The sequence below is a fragment of the Rhinolophus sinicus genome, chromosome 18 (genome assembly GCF_057876585.1).
Source record: "Rhinolophus sinicus isolate RSI-liver-muscle chromosome 18, RSI-T2T, whole genome shotgun sequence".
In the NCBI taxonomy this organism is placed as follows: Eukaryota; Metazoa; Chordata; class Mammalia; order Chiroptera; family Rhinolophidae; genus Rhinolophus; species Rhinolophus sinicus.
In genome coordinates, this window is record NC_142518.1 from 3,239,938 (window position 1) to 3,257,978 (window position 18,041).

Genomic DNA, 18,041 nt, shown 5'->3' on the forward strand with positions numbered 1-18,041 from the left:
CTTCTGCGTGTCCCCTTACCCGTCCCTGGGTCCCCAAACACAGGTGAGATTCAGATGCTGGCACTCGTTCTGGGAGATCGGGCGACTCACCTGCATAGATCGCGCCCCCCACACACCCACGTCCTGAATGATAGATCTAAAAGGCACCCCAAGGGTCCCCAAGTCATGCCCTGTGCTCACAACAGCCGCAGGTCTTTCCAGCAGCCTCTCCTCTCCAGTGATGACGGAGGATGAGGCCCCACGTCCGTTTTGGAGCCACCAGGAAATAACACGAGATGCTTGTGCTTCACTGTGAGGCGAGAGGAACCGATCCCTGCTCCACGTGGCACCGTTCACGTGTCCCAGGACAGTCGGCCCATTGAGATCGTCTGGCCCCAACACCCAGCACCCCCGTTTCTCTGTCCACTATTCACAGGACTCGACTGGCAAGACTGCACCATGTTGCTCGCAGGCCACGGGATGGAGGCCGCAGCCAACCCCCAGCCCCCAGCCCCGTGTGGATTCTGGAGCAGGGACAAACCACCATGTGTGATCACATTAAAATTCTTAACTGCGCCCACTGCTCTGGCAGCCAGTGTGGAGCCTCACGCCGTCACAGAAGAAATAGCTGTCGTCCCAGGGGGTTCAATATGGGTGGCCCCAAGGGTTCCCCCAGAAGGCACAGAGAGAAACACAGAACAGACCAGACTCGCCGCAGCAATCTCTCAGACCTGCTCGAGGGCTCTTAGAAAACACTATAAATGGAACCACTTAAACAGGGAGCGTGACCTGCCCTCCCAGAGGTCCGGCCTGGCACGTCTGACACTTCAAACCTGTGAATGTTAAAGCAGGACAAAGTCACCTCAGGACGGGGCCTTAGCAGCCTGGTGTCCCAAAGAGCTGTTTGCAAAGACAACAAGAAAGCAGGTGTCGTGACTACAGGACTGATGACTCTGGGCTGAAAATTAAAAACACTGTTTAGCATCAGCGTCTCTGTGTCACGTTATCTGCACCAATAGCAACGCCTTCCTTCTGTGATGTCATTGCCCCCCCTTTGTCATAAACGCCCCTGGCCTTTGTGTCCCCATCGGAACACTGTCTGGGCCTCTGCCTGAGTCAGGGCTTCCCCAATAGCTATTCTCATGGATCTCAGATAAACGCTCACGGCCTCTCCCTTTGGACTTTCACATTTAGGTTGACAGGTTTGGACTATACTGGTGCTGGCTCCCACTGCCGAGGTTGTGACTGACAGCTGTGAGGGGAGACCCCAGCGTGACGGCTTCTGCAGTGTCCCCAGGCTTGTGTGACATGCATGAGACCTGGTGCCCTCTGCCCCCATCAGTGCACACAGCCGGTCCTCCCTGGACCGTCCCATGGGCGAAGGACAGGGGGCTGCTATGTGACTCGCTCTGCGGTCGCCAGACACGGCCGGCTCGTCAGGAGGGTGAGGCCTGTGCTATGCAGACAACCTGGAGGCAGATCGGATTCAATGTTTTATACAAAACCAGGGCCCAGTGAGCAACCCAACTGCTCTCCGTTGTTTTCACCCTGGTCAGGAAGAGTCTTTATAGAATCTTCTCGGCAGGGTGACAGCCCTCTGGCTTTGGTGGTGACCACCGTTACCGACCAGCCTGGTCACAGGGCGCTGGGTAGACCCCCCACCCGTTTGTGAGAACAACACCGGGGCCCCCGCCAAATGCAGACACAGGCAGAGGGCGTCCTCGTGCCAGGGAGAGGACCTCCCGGTTTTCTTCCCAGACCTTGACTGTCCGGGAAGCAGCGGAACCTGTCCTCAGTGAAATCAGGAACATTCATGAGGAAGTGGTTTGGTTTTGGGGTTTTGTTTGAGAGACTCAGAATACTGACCAATGACGGTCAGTAAGACAGGGCTTTTTAGCTACTGTGTCGCATGGAAAACACCCAACAGCTTCTATTACATGCTGACACTACGACTGCTTTTGGACAAAAAGCGCCCAGCACTGCGTTGCCTGGCTCCCTCCTGCCCTCCCTCCCTCAGGCCCCCTCCCCCTCCTTCCGTCTCTCCCCGTCTTCGTGTCATTGAACTATGGGCGCTGAAAGCACAGCTTCTTAGCCACCCCTCTCTGGAACAGACCGCCTTCACTCATCACCATCACTTCCCTCGCCGCAGCAGCAGGGCACTTTCTGTGGCATGAGGACAGCACATCCCGAGAGAGGAGCCTGTGGGACAAGTGGGGGGCGAGGGGGCAGGCACAGCCCGTCACTGGCTGGCAGCACTCGCTCAGCACGTTTCCCTGCCTGGACTCTGTCTGTGGCACCCGTCCTCAGACCAGCTTTTCTCTGATCCCATCCGGGGTGACCCTTCGGACCCTGCTAGGGCTCAAAAACGAAACACACGGTTTCCAAAGACAGTGAGTAGGGACCTACCTACCTCTGGGGAACCACATGCATGGAAAGGAGTGGATTGCTACGGTCTGATTTATGAATCTGTGACTGAGTTGGGGGGTTGGCGCTCAGACTGCAGGGGTTTTCATTATGGCGATTTGCGTTTTGAAAGTAAAATATTGTTACATCGAGGATAATCCACCAATTGGGAAAAAGAAGTGTGTGTGTGTGTGTGTGTGTGTGTGTGTGTGCAAATACCCATATCAAAGCAGTTATTTATTTGACAAAGTTGTATCACAGAAGACAGTCTGTAGTAGAGACAGAGCAAGCGTCCTCCGTGTCTGACGCTACCTCATTCTTCTCTGTCCCTCCGGGTAAAACCACTTAAACCTTTTATCTCGGTTCCCTTTGTGGCAAAATGGGGATAATCGATGCCCCTCGGCCACTCTGAGTGAGGCTTTGATGGCAGCCGCTGTGTGATTATGAGAGAAGAAAGCTCCCAGCTCCTGGCAGTGGCTGCTCTGAAATATCACCATCAAGCTCCACAGACTTTATCTTCGGAAAGTGACAAGTTCTTCTGTCTAATGCCTCCTATCTGTAGCCTCTGGACACAAGCTCCGGTAGCTCTGTCTTGACACAGATCCACTTCCCTTCACAGGAATAGCCACCGTCTCTGCCCAGAGTGGCGTGGGCACCAGAGGAAAGGGCACTGGGCTTCCCGGGGTCGGCGGGGACCAGGTGCTCCCGCAGGAAGGTCTAGGTGGCGGGAAGGGACTACACAATGACATCTTCCTCTTGGGATGACGACCGAGCTACAGGGACACGGGGAAGGAGAGTCCAGAGGAAGTGCAGCGCTGGGGGAGGTCACGTCACGTGCTGAAGGGGACAAAGGATGACAGTTCAGACCTGAGCCACATGGAGCTGTCTTGTTGGTTGTCTCTGGCTGTGGATATGATTCCACGGAAGGAGGCCAGCTCCCAACTCATCTTAAACATGATGCCATCTCCTGGTCCCAAAGACATTGTCTTCAGTTCAAAGTGTTATCTATTCTGGGGAAAGGTCGTCTGTGAAGATAGAAAGTGTGTGTGTGTGTGTGTGTGTGTGTGTGTGTGTGTGTGTGTGCGCGAGAGAGAGAGAGAGAGAGAGAGAGAGAGAGAGAGACAGAGAGAGAGACAGAGAGACAGAGAGAGACAGAGAGAGAGAGAGGAACTTCCTTGCTATGTGAGTAGCGTTCACTTGTCATTTTTCTCTTCATTTTGTAAATGGGGACTGAATTATCAAGGGGACATACAATTAAATGATGAATGCGGTTATGCACTTAAGAGATTAAAACAAAAGCAGACTTTGTAAGACTTATTCTTGATTGGTTTTCAGGACAGGCGTAGGCCCAGGGAACTACAAACAGACAGTCAGTTCTCTGCCCCAACAGTAAGAAAACCTGCTTCTGCCCCATAAGAACCGTCTGAAGCAACCACAGTGGTCCTTCCGACACCCTGGAACACGGGCGCTGGCGGTCGGACTCATTTTCCAAACTACAAGATGGGAGAGATGTGTAAAAATTTTCTGTTCCTCGAATATGGGATCCAGTCACTCCTATATAAATTGTAAGGGAATAGGCCGACGGCCAGAAGTAAAATGGGAAGAAATTAATTACGACAGCAAACCTGTGTTGGTTTTCTTTGCAATCATTTTATCGCAAAGGTGGTCATTTGGTAATACTGAGCAGGCAAGCTTCCCGTGGCAAGCTGCCACGGGAATAACTTCTTTCCTCGCCTTTGTAGGGTGTCACCCACCAGCCAGCTGAACTGGCTGAAACGTAGTGTGGCTTCGGTCTCTTCCAGGACGTGGAAGGGCTAATCTATGCCCACAAGTCCTGTGTGCTCACAGCATGAGTCAGGGGTCTGAAAACTGGAGAGTAGCAATGGAGCTCTTCAAACCTGCTGGAGCGTCAGCGCAAAGCAGCTAACGATTCGCAGTGATGGTTTGGCATCAGAATCTTTGCTAAGGAGCACGCTCAGAGGACCTCAAAGTTCAGGATTTTTAAATGAATCAAAGACCATTATCTCTCAAGCAGTACAGTTGCGTTTGCGACCTCGCAACTTCAAGTCTAAGATTCTTTTCCCCAGAAACGGGTGTACCTGCAAGTTGCCCTGGATGCTAGAAATACTGAAATGAGGCGGACATAACGAATTAATCTCTGCCCCTAAAAGGCTGATGACCTAGTGTGCAAGACAGCCAAAACACAGATATCTTATGGAGAACATTCTAGAAACACACAGGAGAGGAATTTACCCTGAACTGGAGTATCCAGAAGGTTAGGGTACGTCCAGGGATGGGAGGCCAAGATGTAACACATTGCAACATCCCACTGAGAACGAACACCTGTTTTCTAACATTGACACAAAATCTTCCTTCCTATAACTTTACCCACTGGCCCCCTTTCTGTCCTTTGGGCGACACACAGTGTGTCTACCTCACCCCTTCGTTTCTTAGAACTCAGAAGGCGAAGATTAAATAACGCGTTCCCCATTATTGACTGGAATTAGCACCAACCTCACTGCTAAACAATAACGCATCTCAAGGGAATTGCCTGCTTGCAAATGTTTTAACTACGTAACATTCCCCCTGGAAGCTACTCCTGTAATCCCCAAGCCCGCCACTAGTGGGCACTGCTGCCCACAAGTCTGTCATAGACTCTGGTGGGTGGGGACAGGAAAAGACGTGGAGTCCCCAAAACCCACAGATGGACAACAGGTACCAACAGGTACAAGGAAAGGAGCTTGATACCACTAAGCATCAGGGAAACACACACCCACACCACAGTGGGATGCCACCTCATACCTGTCAGAATGGCCATCGTGAAAAACACAAGAGATAACAGGTGCTGACCAGGACAGGGAGAAAAGGGAACCCTCTGCACGGCTGGTGGGAACGTGAACTGCTGCAGCCGCATGGGGAGCAGTGTGCAGGTTTCCCAAAATGTTCCAAACTTAACGACCTTGTGACGAAACAGTCCCACGTCGGGGTGTTGATGCAAAGAACATGAAAACAGGACCTTGAAGAGATACCTGCACCCCACGTTCCCTGCAGCTTTGTTCACCAATAGCCAAGACACGGACACAACCTAAGGGTGTACGAAGGGGTGAATGGACAAAGACGAGATTAACACACACACTCACACACACACACACACACACACACACACACACACACAGGAACGTAGCTCAGCCAAAAGAAAGAAGGCACATCTGTCTTTTGCAGCCACCTGGATGGGCCTTGAGGGCACCATGCTAAGAGAAGTCAGTCAGAAAAAGACAAACAGTGTCGGATCTCACTCATATGGAACCTAAGAAAACAGCCGGTGGGCATGGCCTGGAGTCCACGCTGAGCCCTTCCCAAACGTCACAATGAACCCCCCGTTACAGAGAGCACTAGCCCCCCTCAGCCACGTGCTACGCTCACTGGGGTACACCTCACTGTGCACGGTTTCTGACGGCGCATGGGGCGTCACTGAGGGTCTTCCCACCCCTGCAGGCGTGGGGCTCCGGTGCCAGCTCCCACCACCTCTGACGATGAGTTCTGCCGAAACCCCCTCATGGATAAGCTCGCTTCTCTGCTGGCCTGCAGCCGTCGGTGACCCGGAACCCACGGCGTGAGGCTTTGCTTTCCTGCCCCAAAGCCTCCATCAGCTCCCACTAAACTCAGGCAGAAATGGCGAGGGTGGAGGTTTTCTTTTCACGTGATTTTGGATGCACTGATATCAGTATTATGATTATTACTTGAGGGTCCAGAAGAGCATTTTCCCCAAACTGTGAACTAACAACACACCAGGTACTTTCTGTCCATTGAAAGACCTCCGATCACTCTATTTCTGGAAGGGCCAGAACAATGAATGAACAACCACAGGTCCGGGCATCGAAGGCGGCTACGAGCGTGACATGGGTGTTTGTCACAGCACAGCAGAGGCCCCTGAGCTGGGATGGCCAGACCTCCGTAGTCAGGCCCGCGGACCCCACAGAGGAGACCCGAGCTGGGCGCACGGCAAACCTTCGGCCGTAGGGTCCCACTGGGAGCTGTCGTGCCCGTGACAACAGCCTTTGCTGGCAGGACTGCAGGCAGTGAGATGCATCTCATTCCACCCGCTGTGCCACTGCAGCACGATGGCATAAAACTCAGGTGTGCAGAAAGGGATGAAGGAACGCAGGTAAGGGTCACCATCAGGGGCATGTAGTGACAAGTCCCCACTGCCACGCCTCGCGCTCACTGCACCCCTCTGGGCCTGCCTTTTCTGAACCTTAAGTCCTTGCTGAATGGGGAGTTTTGCACTGGGGATGAGCCTTGAGCTTCCAGAGGGCTTCTAGCTCTAAAATGCCCGATTCTAAGAGACAGGTGTCGGATGGAGCCAGCCCCAGGGGCGACAGGCTTGTCGTGTCAGCCCTCCCCTTGTCTAGAAAAGGTGATTTGTGCTCATTCTCCAGCGTGCAGCACTTACGCCAATTCATCATCGAAACACCATTAGGCATAACGTGACAAATACCCTGTGTCAACTTTGAAAATTGATTTAGCACTTTCCAGTGTAAAAACTTCAGATTTCTTAGGTAAGCAGATAGATGCTTCGGCTTAATTGTTTTACATTATCAGATATCCATCTGCAGAATGAGGGAACGCATCTTTCGTTAAATGGGAGAGGGACGTTACACCAGACACACTTCACTTAACAGGACCTTCTGTTCGTGTTCTAAATGAGTGTGTGTTGGTCGCCCCACAAGCCTTTCCGCTCCTAAGGGAACAGACACTGTTTCATCTTGCATTGCAGTGCGGGCTCCATAGGACGGAACTTCTCTGAACTATAAACGTCTATTTGATCTCTCCAGCTAGACGTTTCAGGGGCCCCTCTAGCCTGCCCAGGCGACCCTAGCCCCTGCCTCCACCACGGCAGGGTAGTGACGGGGGGATATCTGCAGGTTCAGCCTCCCATTTACGGGAACGAGTGGTCAGCTCATCCACGATGTGAGACCGGAGAACCACAACACCCCTCCCCTGCTCTCCCGCATCCTGGAGGGACGTCACAGGAGGCAGAAGTGCCCTGGCCCGCTACGTCTTTGCTTCAGCCAGACACCATTCACGGATCACTCCATCCTCTCCCTTTGAGGTTTGGTCTCAGATCTTTGTCCTACGGGGCCTGAGAGATCCAGCTCCCCCGACACAGTCTGCAGATTGACACAGAGCCCAGACTCAGTCCCTCGCCCTCGGGCTTGGGCAAGGTGCTGATTGATTCTGCAGGGCGCGCATTCCTCCCGACGACCTCAGCGGTTCTGCATCACGGGGGACGGGGCCCCCCAGGGGACACGTGGCAACGCCCACAGACATTTCCGGTCCCCACTACAGGGTGTGGATGCAACTGGCAGCTCATGGGTAGAAGCCAGGGGTGTTACTCCACGGGCAGCCCCACAACACAGCGTGGTCGTGGCCAAATGCCAGTCGTGCTGAGCGGAGAAACCCTGGTGTGTGTGACACGGAAACCTCGGACTCTCCTTCCTCTAGGACTGGGCTCTGACCCATCACTCTATCTGCACAACGGGGACTTTGACACCTAAATCTTCCCAGTCGTTCCTCAGGGTACCTAATTTCTTGCCAATCCTGGCCAGCCGGAGACTGACTTCATGTTTTATTGCTGTCGGTGGTTTTCTGGAAACCCTTCCGTGCATCCCCGCAGGTCCCCATGGTGCCCACACACGAGTGAGACACGCTGTGTGTTGGTTGCACAGCGTCCCGTGCCACAGGCATCCCCAGCAGACGTGTTTCTGCTCATCCTCCATTGCCACCCTGCGCCCACGTCCTCAGTTCCCAGCAGGGCCCCCACCTGAGCTTGCTTCTCTGGGGTGCAACCGCGGCCAGGAGCCAAGCTCTGACAAGGCCCGGGTCAGAATGCTTCTCAAAAGCTCCCGCCACCAACTGAGTAAATAAACCTTTGCTGCAGAAGCAACCAGGCATGCGGGCGTCATCTAATAGTTTGGCGGATTTCTCTGAGCCTATCCTAAAAAAATGTTTTCACACTTCATTTGCAAAGCGGCAAGATTGTATAATATATATGTGAGTGTGTAAGATACACAGCTGGCTTTTTATTCGAGGTGCAATGCATAAGCACGTAGCACTGAGCAAAGACACCTCAATAGACATGAGAAGATGCAAACTACGGGCAAGGTACCCCCGAGAACTGCAAACACATCCGGCTTTTTTGCCCCCTCATCAAGTTACTCTGACTCATCACGAGACCCTGTGGACACGCGAGCTGTCCAGGCTGGAAGGACAGGCCTACACTGACCCAAAGGTGGCACAGTGAGGTCGGGAAGGGGTGCGGGAGCAGCTACTCTCTGCAGAGGTGCAGGGCGAAGCTTTGAGTTGGGCCAGGAACACAGGAAGAGTGATGCGACGTATGAGAGAAGTAAGCCTTCCTGGGGAAGGTGGGCACAGGCGGGGAATGGGGTCAGTGCTGTGGTGACAGAACCTGAGTGGCACTTAGCCACTGCCAGTCCCCTGAGGAGACAGGGAGGAAGGGACCGTGGAACTTACAGAGCTGCCATGACTGGGGACATTCCACAGGATCGGAGTGAGTCAGCTGAGGCGGCCGGAACAAAGCACCACAGACCAGGCGGCTTGCACAGCACACATTTCTCCCCGTCCTGGAGGCTGGAGTCCAAGACCCACCTGTCCCAGGGCGGGTCCCCCCTGACTCTCCTGGGCGTGTGGACGGCCGTCTGCTCCCCGTGTCCTCACATGGCCGTCCCTCTGCTGTGTGTCTGTGTCCTCATCTCCTCTTCTGTTAAGGACACAGTCCTATTGGAGCAGGGCCCACCCTAGTGACCTCATGTCACCTGAGTCCCCTCTTTACAGACCCGTCTCCTAACACAGCCCCATCCTGAGGTCCTGGGGGTGAGGGCTTCCACACAGGAACTTCGGGGGACACACTTCTAGTGGTTGCTCCGTAGTGAGGTTTTGACGCAAAGATCCTGTGAACAGTGCAAACAGACGGGACACAGTCTCCGTGTGGGGGCCTCCCGGGACGGTGGGGGCCTCCTGGGACGGTGGGGGCCTCCCGGCACAGCACAGGATGGGGAGCTGACGCATCGACGCTTTCCACTGGGCATGAGGCTCACTGACGAGTGCCAGCGTCCACCTCGTGATGGCTTCTCAGTGTCTGTCGTGAAAAGCAATGCCCCTCCGGACTCCCGCCCTGGGCAGAAGACAGTGGTGGGAGAAGCCACCTTATGTACCTGTGGGATCGGACGGGGCATTTCCCAGGCTGCCTTCTGGGGAGAACCTATTCGCCAGGTCAACTAAATCAATAGCCTCCGTTTAGCTTCTCTGTTGGCAATTTAATCTCATTCACATTTCCCAACTGGCAGTGGCTGGGCCGAAGACGGACATGTAGACCAGGCTTCTGGGAAGCTGCTGTGAGCACATCTGAAATGAACCCTTCGTCCTGTTTCTGTGGGTGTGCATTTGTCGCCCCCCCACCCCCCGATTCCCTGTGCTCACACGCAGGATGGAGGGCTCAATGCATAATCCGGGTAAGGTTTTGTTTTTGGTTTTGTTTTCTAACCTCTTTCCTTCCTTCCTTCCTTCCTTCCATCCATCACTGTGTCAGAGGGCTTAGCAGTCCTCACCCAAACCCTGGTTATTTCTATGTTTGCCTCTCATCCTTCTATTCTTTCAGAATCTAAATAAATCATCATTCGGAAACGCCAGACATTGCCAGGCATCTGGGACATGTCACTACCCACACCGTGTCCCATTGCTATTTCGTGGAAATGTTTGCCGCGCAGATGACGAGAATGACCACAAAAGAAAACTGAGGACGTCTGTGCCCAGCTGTCCGACAGCCACACCTCTGCAGGGGCATCTAAAAGCTCGTTCACACAGCTGCTGGACGCAGGGACCGCACGAGGGGAGGCGAGAAGAAACGCTGAGCTAAACGAAAGGAAACGGGCTTCTGTGCTGGCTCTCCGTGCTGACGACACACCCAGAGGGCTTCCACGGGGACGGCCCCGCACTCCACATCCACCAGACTTCCTGGGCCACATAAACCCCCCAACTCCCCACTCAGGCCACCCTGTGGCACGGACGATGGTGGAACCCACACTGTGCGAAGACGCTGGACGTGAGGTCTGCCCTCAGCTGGGGGACAGTCCTGGCGCCATTACAAACGGATGCAGTGATGTTGGGGGTTCCCTTAGTCTCCCGGAAAACTGCCTTCCCCCTCACACACACAACCAGGGTTCTGAACAGGATAGTGACATCCCGGAAGCCACCCAGCTAAGGCACTTGTGGCCGAAAGACAGTTGTGTGTGTGCGGAAGTTACCACCGTCTGTGGCTTCTCAGGCAATGGAATCCGAGACAGGACCCAAGGACGTTTACCTCTAGGTCTAGTCACCCACCGCCCCCCTCAAACGTACCACGAGTTTCCTTAAAGCATCTAAACACATTCCACCCTCCACTCGAAACCCACAGGTCCACCTGCTATGAATCCGGGGTTGGGTTATGACTTACTTTCTTTTAAGACCGATTATTTTTATAAGAAAGTCCCCGATGCTTAAATAGGACACTGATTTTCAACAAAGCCGTCAACACAATTCCATGGGAAGAGACGAGTCTTCAACAAATGGAAATGGAACAAGCGGATGCCGTATGGACGAAAGTGAACTTCAATCCTCTACCTCGTTCTTTACACAGAAATTAAATGGAAATTGAGATTTGACCGAAATGCAAAACCTAAAACTATGAAGCTTCTAGGAGGGGAAAAAGAAAAAAAGGCAGGCAGAGATTTGTTAGACAAATACCTAGCACGGAATATAAAAGCAAGCAAGCATTCATAAATGGCACCTTATCAAAAATACACCAGCTCGACAGGAGAGATAAAAAGGCAAGGCACACACCAGGCTGAGACTGACTAGCCGTATCCAGTAAAGAAATTGAACTTCAATGCCCGCAGTCCCTAGGAGTGGTGACTATTACGCTGGGAAGCAACACAGAACTATTTTCTGGATTTATCCGTGTAACCGTTTTGGCCCGAGGAGTTCAAATTCCTATTCGGAGATGTTTCAAAGGTCATCAACAGGCCACCGTTGACGGGAATGGCATTCATAAGAGAAGAACATGTCACTTCAAGTCCAGAGTGGGAAGACACACGTCTCTTAGAGAACTGGGTCTGATGACTCTTGTAGGGTCATGGGGCTGTTCCTGACAGTTTCAATTGAAGCACACAAAATATACGGACACACACAGACATGCAGCACTGTAAACATTACAGCACTGGGCCACGCCACCTCCGCTGTTTCTTTCATCTTCAAAATCAGATTTCGGGACCCAAGACTGTGAAACACAAAATGAAACAGCCCATGCCTACCGAATCTGCAGTGCGTTGCTCAGGAAACCCGAGCGCCCAACTGGGATTTTCATTTTTTACACCAGCAGGTGTAATTCTCTCTTCTCATAGAGAGTGTTTTAATTTTATTAGGGAATAAATCCTTATTCTGATGAGGAGTTTACTGGCTATCAAAATATAATGATCTCTAGATGGATCCAAGTACGTTACGTTTACGGCAAAAGTATTTTTCAGCTGAAGGACGGTACCAATCGTGTTATCTTTTACATTAATTATCTTGGAAATCTGAGCCAGGGCAAAACTTCCTTATGACAATGCAACCTCACAGCTGAAAACCACACAGATAAATGGCACAATTAAACATACGGAGAATCTAAAAAAAAAAAATCACTGGATATTAATGGACATAGAATATAGTGCAGAAAACCTCCCGATACACCATCATTGTTTGATTCTGAAAAGTGTTCACTGGCCTGTCTATTGTGTTCATGTCCTCAGATAAAAACTTATGCCTCTACGTAATCACATTAGTAATAAAAATGACTGAAATGAAGCCGGCATTAAATATCAAATATACCCACATTCTTGCGTCCTGTTAAAGGAGCGAGTCCTTTGATGGTCAACGTTAGAAAAACCGAGTGACCTCCTTTCAAAGGTAGGGGAAAGACACGATTCTGGATTTGTTCTCAGTGTTTGAGCCTAATATTTAGTTTCTGTTTTAAAAATCCTTAAACGCATATTATGAAGCGGCAGAAGCCAGTCTGAAAAGGCTGCACATTGTAAGATCCCAACTCTGTGACATTCTGGAAAAGGCAGAACTACAGAGACAGTGAAAAGATCAGCAGTTGCCAGGGGTGAGGAGGGAGGAGAGATGAATGTATGGAGCACAGAGGGTGTTTAGGGCAGTGACACCACTCTGTGTGACACCATAAAGGTGGGGACCTGTCATCACGTATTCGTCCAAACCCACAGAATGGACACCACCAACAGTGAGCCTAATGTAAACCCCATACTGGCCTTAGGTGGTAATAACGGAAAAATATCGGCTCCTGTATTGTCACAAATGCCCCACACTAATGCCAGATAATAAAGGGGGGAAGGAGGGAGGCGGCACAGACGGGAAACCTCTGTACTGTCCCTCAAATTTTCTATGAAGCCAAATCTTCTCAAAAGAAAGAGAAAAGTCTGTTAATTAAGGAAGGAGAACAAATCGTCAGCCCTACATTGAGTGCCCTGCCCGGAAACCAAGTGCTCAGCTGGCTGCGAGGAGCCGCCTCAGAAGGGCTTTGTTCCCACTCTCAGAAATGACACGTGGGTCATGGAGCCTTTGAAACCCCATGGCTTCCCCAGGAAGCTTCCGTCACATGACCAGAACTGCAAAGTCAGGTTCACCTGGTGCTGTGAAGAAGGGTGTCACAACGATGGGGTTACCAGAATCTTACAAGCAGATTAAACTTCCTCAGAATTGTATTTTGTGCGTTAGCAGCCAGAAACCCTGCCTGGTGCTTCCTGGCCTAACGCTCAGGGTCCAAACTCTCGGTGGCCCGAAAACTGGCCACAGCCAACGCGTCTGCCCTTCCCCGTACTCAGGACACTGATCTGACTGGCCACATCCTGACACAGCCCCGCACCTGCCCACATCTTCACTGTCATTCTCCGGGGCCCCAGAGCATGTCACCTCTCCTAACGGTCCCTCCACTTCTCACACTTACAAGACCCTGCCCCAAATGCTGCTTCTGCAAAGACCTTCCATGCCGCCCCGTGTGGCTGCGTCCGCCCACCCCGTTACCGCCCAGACTCTGCACTTCATTTGGTGCTTAGATTCACCTCCTACCTACCAGTGTCCTTTCTCACTGAACGTTGGCCTGCATTCTCCAGAGTTCATCCTCACACTTCAATGTCCCTTTGTTTATGGCTCGGACCACAGGAAGGTAAGTCCCTACATCGGGGACCTTTTCGGAGGGTGTTATGAAGCCTTCTTGGACTTCCACACTTCAAGTAGGAACTGCGTAAGTAAAATCCAGTGATTTATTGGATCAAAATAAAACCTACTGAAACTTTCTACAGGATATGAGTATTTGCTCAAAAATGGATAAAATATTTTACGATTGTTATTTTGACGTGATACACAGAGGCTGCAAAAATTAGGTTTCAGAGCGTCATTAACCATTTATGCAATTATTTTTATGAAATGCATAAGAATGGTGTATATTTGGTCCAAATTACTGGGTTTTCCTTCAAAAAGTTTAGTCTACTTTTCATTCTCTAGTGGTTACCTGCATCCAAGGAAATGTATTAATATTTCTTATACTTGACATGAGTTTAGAAACAATATCTATTGAAAGCCTGGAATTCAAAATGAGAAAATCAGCATCTGCTACATCTGACTTTTTACTTTCAACTGCATTTGCTGCTATGATTTTTTATTTATTGTTCCCTTTTTTAAAATTAGATTTATTGGGGTGATATTGGTTAATAAAGATATATAAGTTTCAGGTGTACAATTCTGTGTTACATCATCTATAAATCCCATTGTGTGTTCACCACCCAGAGTCAGTTCTCCTTCCATCACCATATATTCGATCCCCTTTACCCTCATCTCCCACCCCCCACCCCCCTTACCCTCTGGTAACCACTAAACTATTGTCTGTGTCTATGAGTTTCTGTTTCTTTTTCTTGTTCATTCATTGCTACCAAATGACCCAGCAATCCCTTTCCTGGGTATCTACCCAAAAAATCTGAAAACATTTATCCATAAAGACATGTGTGCTCCAATGTTCATTGCAGCTTTATTTACAGTGGCCAAAACAAGGAAACAACCAAAGTGTCCTCCGATACATGATTAGAAAAAGATGTGGTACCTGTATGCAATGGAATATTCCTCAGCCATAAGAAATGATGAAATACTGCCATTTGTGACAACGTGGATGGATCTTGAGAATATCATGCTAAGGGAAGTAAGTCAGACAGAAAAACGTCCAGAACCACAAGATTTTTCAATTACTGGCATTATTATCTCTACATTGTCAGGGTGGATGACATTTATTTTCTTCTCTGTGACTATAATTTCCACAGGTCTCAGCACCGTTCTCCACTTATACACATCCTTTAAGACATAGCTTCTCTTGGCGACAATTCAACCTCTACTTGTTTGTTTGTTTCCTTTGTGAACACATATTCCCTGAATCGGTGCATGTTTGGACATATCTATTTGTATCTTTAAAAATTGATGGGCAATTTTGGTTGCATTCTTGGGACACATATTTCCTTAAGGACAATTTATATATTGTCCCACTGTCTTCTAGCTCTTCGTGTCTGACATAGAGAAATTTTAGCTTCCTAGATTTTTTTTCTGGTATGCATAGAATTCTTTTGATGACTAAAAATACCATTAATTTACTAGAATTTTTCCTTGTTAGTTGATCTATGTCAACACAGCCTTGGGTTTTACTACGCTAATTGGTCAGCACATTCAAATTTCCATTATTTCAGGAATTGCCCCTTGAATTACATCTTTGTGCATTTTTTCCTGTTCCATTCGTTTTTAATTTCGGCAGGATACCAGTTTCATAGACGTTCCATCTCTTCTGTTTCTTTCTTTCTATCTCTGTGTGTCTCTCTCATACTCACTTTTCATTCTCATTTCTCATTCGTTTCTGAGGCTCTGCCGACTTCCATTTCATTCCCGTGTAATGTGTCATCAGTAATGTATCCTTCCTGCCCTCTCGCCTTTCAATTCTCATTTCGGAGAAACATTTTCTTTAATTGGTTGATTTTTGTGGACACCACGCTTTGGGGCCGCTCTGGGGTCTAAGCTTTCGGGTGTCGTTGATCGTGTGCTGTTCCTTTTTCATCCTTCCTTCCTTGCAGCATCTTTGTCAAGGCCCCTGGCTGGCGACCACCTTCGTAAGCGGTATCATTTGTCATGTTTGAAGGAGGACGCGTCTGTGGGCACCAGGCACGTGAGCCACATCTTGGGGAACGGAAGAAGGATGAGGTACGTGGCGGGCAGCGTGATTTCCTGGCTGGGTCTCGGGTTTTCTGAACTGTGCCGGCCTGTGGGTGACCCTCCTCCCAGCTAACAAACAGCATGTCACCCGGGCTCTCACTGATGACCCGCTTTTTATAGAATGTTTCCGTGAGGTTATTTCACCTGGACCTTATCGTCACCAGGTGAAGACCGCTAGTCACGTGGCTACGTGGCTCCTCGTAGTTTCTCCTCCCTTTGCCAAATCCAGTCTGCTCTGGGCAAGCTCTTGGCCTTTTTTGTTATGAAGCCCCCTCCCTCACCAGCTGTCCTATGTCAGGGGTGATGCATGTGGGCGGGGGGACCTTGACCCCACTCTTGTAAGGAAGGAGTCATTGCTTTTCCTTGTAATGGGTGCTGCCCTCTCTGGTTAAGTGGCGCGTCTGCCATCGCTGCCCAAGCCACGCAGAAAAAGGTGCCTCACTGGTTGTTCCCATAACCGTCATCCAGCTTCTCAAGTGCCTGGCCACCTTTCTGCAGGCACCGTGACCCAGGGTTGCAAAGGTAACGTTCCCTTGTTTGGCTCTCAGTCCCCTGGATGATTTGGGTTCGTTTCACAGACGAAATGGGACGGGTTTACACAACCATGGGAAATTGAAACAGCAATTCCTTCTTTAACATACGTTTCTTTTTTCTCCCCAGTGAACTATAAAAGAGAGGGGGGATCTTGCAAACAATGTTTTGTATACTAATATTCAAAAAGTCAGAGGTACAGGGCGCAGAACATTCTCCAAGGGTATGACGGCACTTTTTCATGTTGTATCTGCAGAGTCTCTGCAAAAAGACCCTTAACGAGGACGAAGCGTTAGAGGAACACAGCTGATGGGGAAAGTTATCGCTTTCTAGCAGCGGGATGGGATCTACCATAGTAACTTTTTGTATTTCATTCAAAACTACTAGGTTGCATATAGAGATAGCCACCTTCAATTTTCTCCAAGCTATTTCTCTTAACATGTGCCAAAGGAGATAGATACACATGTAGATGATACAGAGATGGGGGGGGGAGAGAGAGAGAGAGAGAGAGAGAGAGAGAGAGAGAGAGAGAGAGAGACAGATAGAACGTTAGAGACAGATGATGCAGAGAGACACAGAGACATAGAGACAGATATGGAATAAATGTGGGCAGACATAGGTTATACATATAGTATATCTCTACATAGAGATACATATATATGTACCTACATCCATTGCTAGTTCCATCTCCGTTGCTACTTCTCCCTCCATTGCTATTTCCACCCCCACTGCTATCTGTCCTTCCCTCCAGTTTCCTCTGCAGACGGCGTGTCCCGTCCCAGGCGGCCGTGCTGCCGTACAGAGCGCCTGCAGCCCCAGTGAGCACGGCCGATATGCACATCAACTCACAGAGCAGGACGCATCTGGGGTGCGTGACTTCTGTTGGCAACACAAGAGGAAGGATTCCACCTGGTCGCATACATCACACCAAGAGACCCCGAGAGTGCCACACATAGGGGCTTCTTTTTATTTTCACGGTGTTTAATAGCACTTTTAAACACAGTTCAAATTAGGTGACATGTGCCCTAAAGAAAGATGTTCGTTTTGATATCACTTGCTGAACAAAACATGGATAAGAGGAGAGAGGGGGCCCCCACCTGTCTTTCATCCCCATGGCTCCCCTGACCTGATGCTGTGCAACCACAGGCCACCGAAACCTACACCACTTCTCTGTGCTCTTCCTTGGTCTCTCAGCAGCATGTGACGGTTGACCATCACTTCTCTGAAACGCTCCTTCGAAGGCCTTCACGTGCCACCATCGATTCCTGCCCACCTATGTCACTGCAGCCCTTCTCATCTACGAAGGCCCAGCCTCCCCTAAAGTAGACGTGTCCCTCTCAGCCAGGGTCGGGCTTATGCCAACACACGATGGAATCAGAAGATCAGCACAAAATGCACACATTCCACCCCCGAGAGCGGACTGAGCCCACCGACTGACTTGGCAGACTCTAAACCCCAGTCGAGATCTTCTTCCATCTCTTGTCCAAATCACGTAACTTGTAGGAAATATAGAAAGGTCCTTTCGTATGAGCTGATTGGAGGAATAACTCTGGGTACTGCGAAAAGTACCAAGAACACCGGAATTTGTGGGGCTTCGTGGCACAAATTTCACCACGTCGTCTTTTTGATGGCATCTGTCGTTTCCTCTTTGGACGGCTGTGAATAAATAGTGCTGCTATGAACGTCCGTGTACACATTTTTATTTATATACACGTTTTCATTTCTCTTGGGTGGGCACCTACCAGCAGAAATGCTGGGTAGCATTACATGGC

General features: G+C 50.3%; 1 protein-coding gene across 6 annotated transcripts in view; it reads right to left on the reverse strand.

Moving 5' to 3' along the window:
• Nucleotides 1-18,041, reverse strand: part of PUDP (pseudouridine 5'-phosphatase) — a 495,490-nt gene that overhangs the window by 425,214 nt on the left and 52,235 nt on the right. The gene's annotated exons all lie outside the window — the stretch shown is intronic.